Raw genomic sequence first — 13835 nt, 5'->3', positions numbered from 1 at the left:
GGCGGAGAATAATCAGATGACCCAACAAGTACAATTTTAAGTGAGTCGAAGAAGAGAGAAAAGGAGGGACAAGAGAACCGAACTATAACATAGTAGTACAAATTAGTACCAACCAGTTGCAACATGTGCTCTACTATGTGAGAGCATGAGATAAGTCATGTACAAATAAAGTAGTATACATATATATTTAGCTACTTATTGTGTGTGCTTGCTATAATCTTAACAAAAAATGACGTGATAACATCAGACAGCCAGCAACCGGCTGTATTATTAATCATGTTCTTAGGCTAGTCATTGAGAGTAACTTAGACTAGTGGTAGACATACTCTAAAGCATCATAGAGGTAGGAGTAATAGATTGTCACATTTATTAACTTGTAGATTCATTTTCTTCTGTCACGGTTTAGAAGACACGGTTAAATTTACGTGCATTTCCATATTAAATACTACTTTTATATTTTCTCCTAGCAGCTAATTAGTATTGTATTGTACTACTTTTATGTGTAGTGTGAATGTTATTTTTTAGCACACATCACAGCTAATTAATAACCATCAAGGTTCGAGAAAATTTTTAAACACGTTTTCTAAACCATAAGGGGTTGGGTAGAAAGTAACTTAACTACTTCTATATGCATGGTAGTGTGAATGCATTTTTCTCTGTAGTACTAACTATGGATGCATTAGAGCAACTCTAGCAGACCCCGCATCCTGCCCCGACCCGAAAAATAACCGCAAAAATGCGGGTTGGGGTGAAAAAACCTGCCCGATCAGACCCCACATCCCGCCTCGGTCCGTAAATATTTTTGTAGGGCACGGCAAAATCTTGGCCCCAACCCGCGTATTCGCAGGTTTCCCCCTCGCCGTTGCGGTGCCCTGCATATAAGCGAAAGCGGTTGGTGGGGGACATTTCAGCCCGCGCGGGGTTTGAAAAAACATATTCCACGAATATGCTTTTTGGTGTGGGGACATTTCAGCCCGCGCGAGGTCTGAAAGAGCATATTCCACAAATATGTTTTTTTACGGGTCCGTTATGCAGGGTCTGCATCCGTGGCCGTGCGCGTCGGCCCGCAAAGACGTTTTCCGCAAACAGCAAACACGTTTTGCAGACCAGACGAATGCGGGGTCTGCTAGAGTTGCTCTTACAGTAGTCAGGGTTAAATGTACATTGGGCAACTGACCAAATTTATTCTGTCCTATGTCACGCACCAAAAAAATAAATGACCCACACATATATTTTCACTATACAAAGGAACCAGTTTTTCATCATCGATCAACTTTGTCGTTACTTTATTAAGAGCATCTTCAACAGTCCGTATGTTCAATCGTTGGTATAAGTGTCAACATCAACAACCAACAACACATCATACAAGCTCTTTAATAGAGTGTATGTTAATCGTATGTAAAATAACTAAGCGGGTCCACTAAACATGGAAGAAATAACCATGCTTGCCTCGGAGCTTGTGTGTGAACCGTTGCTTCAAGTTTATACGATTTCATTCTCTCTCTTTTTTTATTATGCGTCATGTCATCAAAATCATCTATATGTGGTAATTTTACCAACGATGATCATACAACCATTGGAGATGCCCTAAAGGCGTTGGCTACTCATTATTGTGTTGGTCTTCCTGGAATGAAGATTTTTGTCCATGTCATCTTTTGGCCAGATGGCATGAGAACGTTTAACTTTTGAAGACGTTGTTGTGGAAGAAGTCTGTAAGTGTTTACTTCAATATGGCTTGCTCGTTGTTGCCTTTGTTCTAATTGATAAAAAATGATTGTGTGCGTGACAATGACACGAGGGCGGGAATTTCAACCTCCTTTTCAAAAAAATGGCATTCCTGTCCACCGCTTTCAAATTATCATCTTTTGTTGGAGTGCTTTCACTACATGAAAAACCTTTTTAAGCCGAGGATGCAAAACACCTGGGGAAGGCTGAGTACACCTTGGCAATGGGTGCACAGAATGTGACACCCAGTGAAACACGCTTAGCGTATACCTCTGTTTTTATGACAATACATGTCTCATTCATATCATAAAGATCAAAGCAAGTTATTTAAAGACTGACATAATAAAGTTAAAAGGATACAAGAACATCTCTGAGCTTGACACCAACGTCCGTTACCTACTTTCGGCACCATCACATTAGTCATCGAAGAAAAAAATGACGAATCACCTCCTCATCCGAACTCGACGCGGCTTCATCCCTGATATGCAGCTTTGCGGACATCCAAGATGGCTCACAAAAAATGAAACCCTTGCATGAACGAACCAGACCGGGATAACACCCTGGACACGCCATCGAACTTCAGATCTGACACCCCACCACGACTAAGATTTCGCAGTAGGAAACCATACCTGCCATCCGCGAACCACAAACCGAACACACGTTCCGTCTTCAGATGTCGTTGATGCAGACCACAATCTGCATTCGCTCCTGGACTACCTCCTATGCTCTGCATCGATGCTGGAGCAAACGTTGTCACAACGGCGGAGCATGAGGACACAGGTCCACCCCGAGGATGCCGCCGCCACACCATCCTTATATGAACATACTGGTTTCTAAATCCATCCCCAACCATAAAAACGATGGCCTTATCAATGAAGGATCTGAAGAATCTTTGTTTAGGGTCTTCATCACCCCCGCTGAAGCCAAGACGAAGAGAAACCTAGAAACGTAAACTACGAGGGCTAAAAATGATCCACACGCATGGATTCGGCAACCCCCTCACCATCAACAACCGAGGTCACTGATAAAGAAATGAAAGATTGTCCTTTTTTGACTGTGGCTAGGCTTCAACCGTCAGGACGAGTGAAAAACAAGCCAGATCGGAAGTGAAATACGTAAGACCACAACAAAGAAAGAAATTTGGTGGCAACTCTGCTATCTAATCCTAGTGTCGCCGCTCGGGTTCCATTTTTCCAGTGCAACACACGACCGATAACTTAAATGGTTACTAGGGGCGTCCGCTGAATACACGTGCGCTGCTATTATCTCAACTCTAGCGACATGGTCGAACTTGTACACCGTTGAGAGCGTCTCTAAGAGTAGCTGTAAAAACGCGCACGCGCAGAAAAATAGCATTTTAGTACGCGTAGAGCCGTTGTGCGCGTTTCAGCGGGCGCGGAAAATCTCGACTCGCGGAAAAAGTTTACACGCGCGGAAACAGGTAGTCCGACGCGCGTTAGATTTGACGCGCGGTGCTCGGCGCGTACTATAAATACAGCGCATGTTCCACGCATCCTTCCATCGCTCCCACGAGCCCCTCGGAACGCCATGTGCCCTCTGCCGCTCTCTCTCCCACCTCACTGCCGCGAAACTTCGGGCTACCGCGGTGTCCGCGTGCCCCTCCGGCACCTTCTACGCCAAGATCCGCTCCGGTAACATGCGCCTCGGTCTCGGCACATTCAACACCGCCGACGAGGCCGCCCGCGCGTACCACGCTGCGTTGTGGCGCCTCAGCCGGTCTCACACGGACATGAATTTTCCCGAGGTAATCACGCGGGAGTGGGCGCAGCGGCTCGCGCCTCCCCCTTGGGTTGTCACCGAAGAGGACCGTCACCTGAACCAAAGACGGGAGCGTTGCCTCGGCATCGCTGAGATGGACGAACATGCCATGGTGGAGTGGCGCCAACAGTTCCCGCATGACATCCTCGACGAGCGTGCATTCTTCGCGCAAAGGAGGGTGGAGAGGAGGGCGGAACGAGGCGCCTATCGTCAGTACAGGCGTACGCGGAAGCAAGGCACACTCTTCAACATGGAGCTCAAGGAAGCGACGACTTGGTCCTCCGACGATGAGCGATTGGCTCACGTCTTCATCACCACGACAGAGTCGGACACTAGCGCGTCGGAGGAAGACGACGAGGAGTAGTTTATCATTTTTTATCTTTTTTATTATGTACTAGATGAATTATCGACGATGAGTAGTTTCTATCAATGAACTATCTATACTATCTATGCCCATTATCTTGTTTTTACGTAGAATGTGCATCGCGTGCTCTAAATTTTAGCGTTTCTGGGCTGGAGCGGCGTGCGTGCGCATTTTTTTCAGCGGCCGATGGAGCCAGCGTTCTATGGCGCATAAAAAAAATGCTACTCCCGCATTGTAAAGTGTTTTTTTGCGCGCCGCATGTTGCGCGGCTGTTGGAGATGCTCTGACACCAGATTTTGGCATGGAAGAAAACATTAGTAAGATGTCGTCGAATGAAAAAATGCTCTACGTGAAAATGTTCCGTAGTATTGACATGAACATATCTGAAATTTGGGTCATCACCGTCCGATTTCATCTCGAAGGCCTAAACTATGCTCAAAGTACTAATATTTCATATTCAAAGTACTTTTCAACCGATTAAGCCCACAAGAAGACCTGATATGAAAAAATATTCTACACGGGTTGTATTTGTCTCGTCGAAGCGATCGATTTTGATATAAAAATCATTTTAATCCAAGATCGTATACGAAAGTTAGAACCATCGAAGTGTGGCCCTACCAGAAGCCAAACATTGATGCTCCCAATGAAACGTGTCTGATAGGTAGCGCCCGTTTGCTTGTTTTGCACGAGCATTTCGGTCCACAAGACTGCCTCGAATCGAAAAATGTTCAACACAAAAGTTGTTCGTCTTGTCGAAGCAGTTAAATTTTCTTTTGTGCTCATCTTCATCTGAGGTCATCTGTGGCCTGTGAGGCCCAAAATCCGAACTGCTGTCTTGGACTTACCTAAATCTGAGTTCGGTTAATTTTGAAAAGATTTAGACGAGATTTTTTTAATCATCCAGCATAGCTGGTTTTCATTTCATTTAGCAGAGAAAGATTAAAAAATATGACCAAGCGACCAGGTGGATGAAAGGGGAAGAAATTACATCCATCCGAGAGCCGCAATGCTCCAGGCCACTTATATCCTAGAACAATTCCTCACGTGACATCCTCAAAGGGGCGCTCCATGCATCTTGTACCGGACAACCTCCATTGTTCCATGTCCCGCCTACAAGCTTCTGTAATGTGCCTCGCATCAGCCTGTTTTCCTCTGAAAACCGCAGGAGTTGCGCTCCATCCAAATATGCTAGGAAATGAGGGCGAACATAGTTTTTGTGTCCTTCTTGTGACCTGAAGCTGCAACAGATTTGAACGGGATTTGGACTTCTTTTCTTGTACGGAAAGTCCAACCGCCTCATAAATATATGAGAGATGACGGCAGATTGAATAACATTTAATCGACAAACCAATCTATCGTATTATACCTTTACCTTTATACCTCTCCCTTGTTCATCTTCTTTTTCGTTCTTCGTTCATTCTTCATGGAGGACATCAATCCACGAGGACCTAGGGGTGATCAAGTCGACCTAGGGTAAACCATAGCCTCTGTGCGCCCTGACAGGGTCCCTCCCGGGTGTGTGGGGGTTTGTGGTCCTCAAAAGCACCCGTCGGACTTATTGCATACCGCTCTTCTGGATGGGTCTCCTTCGACGTGAGTTGCGGTGCATCACCCCCGGCGTCGAGGGTACATGATGACGTGTTCGTGTGCGAACACACTTTTTGGCGACTCCACTGGGGTTGAAGCTCTGAACGGACTCCAGCTCCTTCTTGATACGAAGAGTTCTTCATCCAGGGTTTGCAATCTACAAAGGTAATATGAATACCCATTTCACTTATGTAGATGCAAATAATGCATATGTTGTTGCTAGATTGTTTAATGAGCATAATGTATCGGCTAGCCCTAGTTTTACCCATCATGCATCTAATTAAGTGCAATAACTGATTCAAAATAATCTTCATGCTTCAGCTTCATGTAATTTTAGTAGTATGCAACATATGTATCCCAACTCCCATGCATCAGCAACCCCACAAATATGTATGCCGATGAACAACATGATAAGTTTTGTTAATCAAGTCGAAACATCCCATGTAGGAACTTCCAATATAATGCAACAAACTGTTTCTACTTTTTATTCATCGGCTAATAACTTGCAGTATGTTAATCCAAACATGTCGGTGGATAGGGGAATTGGTCATGCTACTACTAGCTATTCGGGCAATTACCCTCAAACATCATATGATATGCCTCATGCTACTAATTTTATGGCACCATACGAAACTGTTGATATCCAAAATTCGGCCCTGCACCTTCATGGGCATGTCCGAATAAGTGAAACTTTTGCAGGAGCACAAATGTCTTCACCTACTACCATGGCATATCATGTTCCCCCAACACAGTTATAGAATTTTGGCAACATCTCATTGTCGAAAGAGTCCAAAAGCATTGGGGGCAACCATATATAGACTGGGTAATTGAGAACAAGCTTACATTCTTTTGGAATTTGTGCAACTCTATTCGTCAGGAACTAATAGATGGCAGGAAGCCTCATGACTTTGCTATTGTAAAAGCTAGAGTTGTGCAAATGATGCATTTTTCCAGTGTTGTACCATCCTATATACCCCCTAAACAATTGCAAAGTTTCGGCACCTCATTGCCTAAAGAGTCTCAAAACATTGGGAGGCAATCCCATGAAGAGTTGATTCAAATTGAGATAAAAAAATTAAAGCTCGCCAAGGTGACATGTGGGCAAAAATTAGACAAGAGCAAGAAGGCTAGCAAATTATAAAAGAAAAAAAGTAATAATTCGGATAACAAAGACAATTCGATTATTGAAAAAGCCGAATTAAATAGTACATGTGCCGAATCTATTAAAGAAAAAGAGGATGACACCTTGTTGGGGAGCTATTCAAAAAAGGAAGAAGATAACATTAAAGTCGTACAACCATCATGCTCTCATAACATATTTGAAGAGGTATTTCTAGCAAGTGATTTACCTATTTTCCGATTTGGTCGTAACTTTATTGTTGACGCTTCTATAAGAAAAAATCTCATAAGTAATTTTGAAAGACCAATGAAGAAGGGTAATTTATTTGTTAGCAATAGATTTGTTATAGAGCATATCGGTCAACACACTGTACCATCCATATAGATTGATCGTGACTTATTATTGCAACCAAAGCTTTTCTCATTGCTTTACTTAAAACTTATATCCAAGCACTAGTAGAAAACAGGTCTTTCGTTTGACCCTTTAGTCCCGGTTTGGTTCTGAACCGGGACTAATATGACCATTTGTCCCAGTTCCAACGGCTAGGAGCTGTCGGTGGGCACAGGCATCATTAGTACCAGTTCGATTTGGACCTATAGTCCCGGTTTGTGTCACAGACTTGGATTAAGGGGTGGTGGCAGTGTTCTGTCAGGCTGGGGCCCCAACTAGCACCTTTAGTCCCGGTTTGTATTACAAACCGGGGCTATATGTGGACCTTTAGTCCCGGTTCATTATAGAAACCAGGACTAAAGAGTTTCCTATATAAACCCCTTCGTCCAGCCCAAGCTCATTGCTCTGTTTTCTCCACTCTCTCCTCTGCTCTTCCCCTTGCTCGAGCTCACCCTCCAATTTTTACCAAGATTTGTGAATATTTGAGGCAGCCCATCTCTCCAAGTGTTCACAAAGGTTAGCAACTTTGTCCTTTCATCTCTCATTGATAGATCGGCTCGTGCAATGCTCCATAAGTATAGTGATTTGTGGGTTTTAGTTTGGGAGTAATTATGTGGGAGTTTATTTGATTTATATGCAACTTGGGCTCAAATTAACTTCTTAGTTTGCATATGTGTAGGTGTGGTTTACTTAGTGCCTTCCTGTCTCCGTCCTAACCACTGTCGATCGCCCGCACTGTCCCGTCGCCGGCTCCACCTTGGTGATCCTCTTGTTCTTATCCTTTTTATTCCAAAAAACCTTATTTTTGTATAATTTATATACTTTTCTTACCTGTATGATTTTGTTATACATAGTGTCATGGTCTTGATATCCGTCCCCGTCGGCCATCGTCCGGTTTACGATTCGGATGTGGTATATTCCATTTTATAATTATTTGTTGCATGTCTCGTTTATATGACAATTATGCCCATCAAGTTGACATAGGTATTTTTATCTAGGAGGTAGTTGAACCGGAAATTCTAACACACCCTATTGTCGAGAAGTTAAATTTAGTTGAAAAAATGAGTATTTGAAAGAAAAGTTGAAAAGAATTGAAGAAGAGAAGATGAAATTGGAGTTGTATGTTGCCGAAGTCGTCGATTATCACAAGATCAAGACGGATCTAATGCGCTTGAAGATAGAAGGATTAAAAATTATGCCCTTAATAACGAGGCTTGGTTTCACTATGTTGTTGGATCAATTGTTACCTTAGTTGTGATATTGATCGCAGTTGTTGCATTTAAATGCTTTAGCTAGAAACTCATGTATGTTGTTTTCACTACAGGAATCGGGCATTTTGCCGTCAGGATGCTAAAGACGGAAAAGAGAGAATTACAGATGGCAACAAATTTTCCGTCAGCCCATGACGGCAAAAAATGTCGTCAGACCATGTGCCCGCAAAGGGTAATTTTATCGTCAGCATTTTTTCGGGCAGACGGCAAAAAATTTGTCGTCAGTGAAAATGGTTTGCCGTCATCTATTATGAGGCAGACAACAAAAAACCTAACAGAACCACCCGGACGGCGTTAACTCTTTGCCGTCAGTGAAAATGGTTTCCCGTCATCCACGAAGAAAAGCTGACGACAAAGATCTTAAGAGACGGCAAATAACCTGATCCCCGTAGTGTTTATGAGAATAAGTGTGGATGAACATTATGTGTGAACTTGTATTAGTTTGGTCTTTTCGGTCTTGTGTAATGAATATGAACTGGCAATGGATGTACGAAGACCGACGCTCTCCCCAGTTCATTAATGGCTTGCAGAGTTTTCTGCGTACGGCCGAGACAAACAAGTGGGATGGTTTTATGTCACTACAAGAAATTAGTTCATTAATGACCCATCATTTTGGTCAAAGAATTGTCATTATTTTCAATTTATGACCTTATGACCAAATTTCGAAGGTCAACAGTTGGCCGTAAAGAATGAACAAACTTGACCTTCCTAAATTTTTGGTCATAGAACCTATGACCAAAATGTTTTTGTCATAGAACCAATGACCAAAACTTTGGTCGTTACTCCTACGTCTCAACCACATGGGATCTGATGTGGCATAATCCACATGGCATCAAGGTTGACGTGGCACTATTGATGACATGGACAACACAAAGGATCTGACGTGGCTGAGTCCCCATAGTCGTTTGAATGGGCCAAGCCCAATAAGTTTGGCCATATTTTTAACCTAAAAATATTTCGGCCCAATTATTTAATCAAACATAATTGTTACCAGGCCATAATTCAAAATTAAGATTTTTTATTCTATTCACATTCTGGCCAATCCAAAATTCTCATGGCAGGTAAGCACAACCCACAAGTTCCATTTGCCATGTAAAATTTAACAAGTCTGCTCATTTCCAAGAAAAGAGCAAATCACATTGCCGCCAATCAGCCTCATGTTACAATGATTTTACAAACCAAAACACAACATTTGACAAAATAAAACTAACAATCATACAAACTAACTAATAGCAATTTCCCATGCCACCAAATATGTCATCAGTTTAAGCAGTTTCTTCCTCAAATATTCTGCTTCTTGGCAAATAGTGACTCGTGCAAAACATCTGCAAATTTAAAGGATAAATTAGGCCATTGAGCATGAAGTCAAAACATAAGGAAAAAAAATCTGTTTTGTTCATTTGTAGTGAGCTTCAAAGATCCACTAAAACTATGACATACATCAGATTCATGATTCTTAAGAAAAGACCAACTCGAATAGCAGCAAGCACTTAGTTAAAAAATTGTACTTTGATGATCACTTGATCTTATTTAAACAATAAAAGTAAAACACACAATAGCAAACAAAAAATATTTCGATGATGCGAAAACTGGGGATGCATCCAACTTTTCACACATATCAAGAACACATATTTTCCAAGTAGTAAATCGTCAACCTAGCAACACTATTTCACTACTTTTCTCAGAGTAGGTTACATGTTTCTTTCGAGCAATGGTATGAAATGGGAGGGGAAAACTAACATCTCTGAACCAGGTAGTACACCAATAGCAACACTATTACTTATGTTCAGTTTATAGCTCATCAATTTTTTCAGTATTCATTAAAATAAATTGAGCAACTATATGTATCCTGAAGTCTGAAAATATAATAGTTTCTTGTAACCAAGTAGTTGATTCAGAGATTAAATCCCACTGCATTTTTTTTCTTGGCATACATGATCATATTACTACTACCATCATGGCACATCATTGATACCTTTTGCCGTTGTAGACTATAGAGCTAGTGGTAAATCCCAAGTTCAAAAACTGGTTACTGTAGTAGTAGAGATAACAGTATTTGCATCACGCATTTGCCTCAAAAGTCAGAAATGTGCGTCTAAACAAGATATAGTGTGAGGACTAATGCAAAGGAAGTAATGTGTGATCATACATGTTCACCCTTTCTCATACTTGTCCCTCATCGCCAAAAACTTGAACTGGAAGTTGTACTCCTCGCTGCCATACCATTCGCTTGATCACAATTAATCCTTTCATCCATGTGTCTAGAAAAGTTAAAAACAACAACCAAAAAAGGATAAGCACTTGATATTATTGTATCATTAATTGAATGTTATTGCAATCACTAGCACTTACATAGAATTGAATTCATAGAGATATATAAAAACCAGATAGGTGTCAATACTAGAACTAGATACACTAATCGCCAAGCCATGTTTAAAAGTGAATGTTTATAAGCAACATATATAGCAAACAGAAGGATATACTGTATCACATGAAGAATTTGACATGCAAAACCACAACTCAGCCATGATATAAGGTGAATACACAGGACTCCTACAGTGTGTGCATAGCAACATATATAGGTAATAGAACATAATATGGGCGACAAGCACTCCAAAACAGTATGGAGCAGTGGCAAGATATGGTGTATAGAACTGTATAGAATGCATGGTGTGCATGATAGAATCAATATATACTTTCACAAATATATTCACAAAATTCTTACAAAGCATGGATCAACTCAGATAGCTCAAGATTTATTCAAAAGTTGACTGGGTTGAGCTAAATGACATGCTACCATGAACAAGATCTTCCACATCTCACCGTAGTTGCTATCCTCAGGGTACTTGCTCCAGTCCAGCATCTGAAGCTACAATAGCATCTCAAGGTACAGCGGCTACGCCAGTTTCTGCAAGACCAAAGAAAATTACGGATAGAACTCCCAAGCAGCCAGGAAAAAACTTAACGTGTTGGTGCAGGTACCGCGTACACATCATCGGTCCTTGCCTATTGACACGGAGCAGCGCGTTGAGCTCGGCCTCTTAGGGCATGACCCGCTCCGGCGTCGATGTGATTTCCAAATTAAGCTAACATAAATATGGCATGATGTCGTACGTTCAAATAGTACAATATATTAATAACACGAGTATAGTGTAGCCAGGTATGTTGCATAGGATAACATATTAAGCGTGTATGCATGGTGGCAATTTGCACGTGTATAATTAGAGGGTGTTTGGATCACTAGAGACTAGAGACTAGGGACTAGTAGTAGTCACCTTTAGTCAGTAAACCTCCAAACACCCCTGACTAATGGGTGACTAAAACTAGTTTAGTCCCTAGTCACCCCACCCCCAACTTTTACTGACTAAAGTCTCTTCTCTAATTAATTGGCGGGCCCATCCTGTTGCGGGCTCATCCTCCCATGCGGGCACGCCAATGAAAGGGAGATAAATGAGGAGATAAATGGAAGGAAGAGAGAATAATTTAATACTGAGACATTTAATGCTGACTAGTAGTAGTCACCTTCCAAACAGGATTTGACTACAAACTTCTAGTCTGATACTACTAGTCACATGACTAGAGAGTATCCAAACACCCTCTTAGGCCATATGTAATTAATAATGTTTATCGATAATAGGCAAAGCTTTTCTGGCCTTTTTATGTCCGCATGTATCCATTTTGTTCTAAATAAACATGTTTCCATCTATATCTAAAGTGATTGAGATTATTCTGTTGTCTAGGAAAAAAAAAGTTTTTCAGTTTGCTTTTCACCAAACTGAAATGACATCTATTTAGAAGACAAGACTTACTAATAAGTATATAAAAAATAAATTGTGGACTCAGCATCAAAATATGTACCATTTTGTTCTTCAAAAGAAGAAAAGGAACTGCATGCATACTTTGCTAAAAAGCATGCGTAATTTGCTAAAAAATGTATGCATGACTGTATTAATTCCTGTTCAAGCCTTTGCTGAAAATGAAATGAGTTTTTTTCCAAAGTGATGTTACTCCAAAGCATAAATTTTTGGATGCATTGAAGATGAAAAAAACTGACAAAAGATCAGGAGTTATGCCCAGAATTCAGATGGAGAATTGGAACCCGCGTTACAAAAGCCTAGTTTCCGACAACCATCAAAAAATTACACATGCTCGCTAGAAGTGTTCCGACCTTGTATGAAGCAGGGTAAAAGTCTAGAAGCAGGGTACTTATAATTTATAGGTTCTGACAGGGCAAAAATCTCTCAGACCAATTCACAAATTCAGAGAATTACATCTGGATTTTAACCCCAGGAATCACTCAATGTGTATTAAGCCAGCTGGTTCTTCAACATAACCAAGAATTAAAGAAATAGTCTGGTGTTACTAGGCATATATGTCGGCTTATGTACTCTAATCCCTACCAGGCCAACACGTAACCAACATGTATCAATTGTTTTCCCAGATGCTTTGGTAAATTGACACGGGCATGTTGTGCTGGAAGCTACCAGTATCATGACCCTCCAAGAGAAAGAAAGAAAAACTAAATCCTGGCATGACAATAATGCAAGAAAACAATCACGAAGAAGAAAAACTGAATCTTGGCATTACAATAATGCAAGAAAACAATCAGGAGGGGCAGCAGGGACAAGATGTGCGGATATACCTTGCCAACGATGATGGGCCAACAGTCATCCTTGGTGTTGTGCTTGGACACCTCCTCCAGGGTCAGGGCCTCATCTCTCTCCCTCCCTAAAAACTGAAACCCTTTAAGCTATCAGCACCTCGTACATGCAAGGAGGCAACGCAACTCACAATTACGGACAAGCAGCACTTGTACAATTTTATTGGCATTCATTATTCATAGACTATGATGCAACTTATTGTGGACATTGTAAGAACCGAGCAGATCTATGCTAGCAACCTAGAGATCCATTAATAAGTAGGGGAGAACTCGAACTTTTGCAGAAACATGAAAGAAACCAACATCATATTTTAATGACTTGTAAGCGTCATTGAGGATCGGTGGTTACAGGTTACAGTTTGCTTACTTCTGAGATCTGAAATAGAACATCTAATTTCTGCAGCAAGGAATGTAGGGGGAACATAAAAACAAGTGATAATTGGATCTATCTAGCAGGCAAAAGTGGGAGGAGGGAAGGTCGACAGCGGTACCTCGGTTCAGGAGGGGAGTAAAAGTAGGACGGTGGCAAAGATGTGCTCGGTGGAGGGAGAAGCAGCGGTTGGTCTTTGTTGACCATGCAGGTCCCGTGGCAGGAGGGCATGTAGCTAGTGGCTTCCGTGGAGAAGTCGCGCCAAGATGCAGGTGAGGTAGCTCGGACGACATAAAGTTCCTGACGGGAGATACAAATCGGTGGAAGATTTGCACACACTTGGAGGTAGGAGGGGGGGATCTGGACGGAGTGCTTCAGGGGCGAGGAAGATCTCAAGCCACCAGCCAGAGGAGAGGAGGGACTCCGGTGGCCAGAGGTGGCGGCGGCGGCAACATCGAAGGAGAAACCCTAGGAACTGGTGGCGAACGGGTGCTGGGCTCTCTGAGATGTGCGAGGCTTCCTTCGGAAGAGGGATGAGGGAATTGGACTTGTGGCGCAAAGTTTTATTC

At 42.0% G+C, this 13835-nt stretch overlaps 1 pseudogene; it reads right to left on the bottom strand.

The window, feature by feature from the left end:
* Positions 1–12576: 12576 nt before the first annotated feature.
* Positions 12577–13559, bottom strand: LOC123399778 (annotated as a pseudogene).
* Between the last annotated feature and the right edge of the window lie 276 nt (positions 13560–13835).

The sequence above is a fragment of the Hordeum vulgare genome, chromosome 1H, assembly GCF_904849725.1.
Source record: "Hordeum vulgare subsp. vulgare chromosome 1H, MorexV3_pseudomolecules_assembly, whole genome shotgun sequence".
In the NCBI taxonomy this organism is placed as follows: domain Eukaryota; kingdom Viridiplantae; phylum Streptophyta; class Magnoliopsida; order Poales; family Poaceae; genus Hordeum; species Hordeum vulgare.
This window is presented reverse-complemented; position numbering and strand designations above follow the sequence as displayed.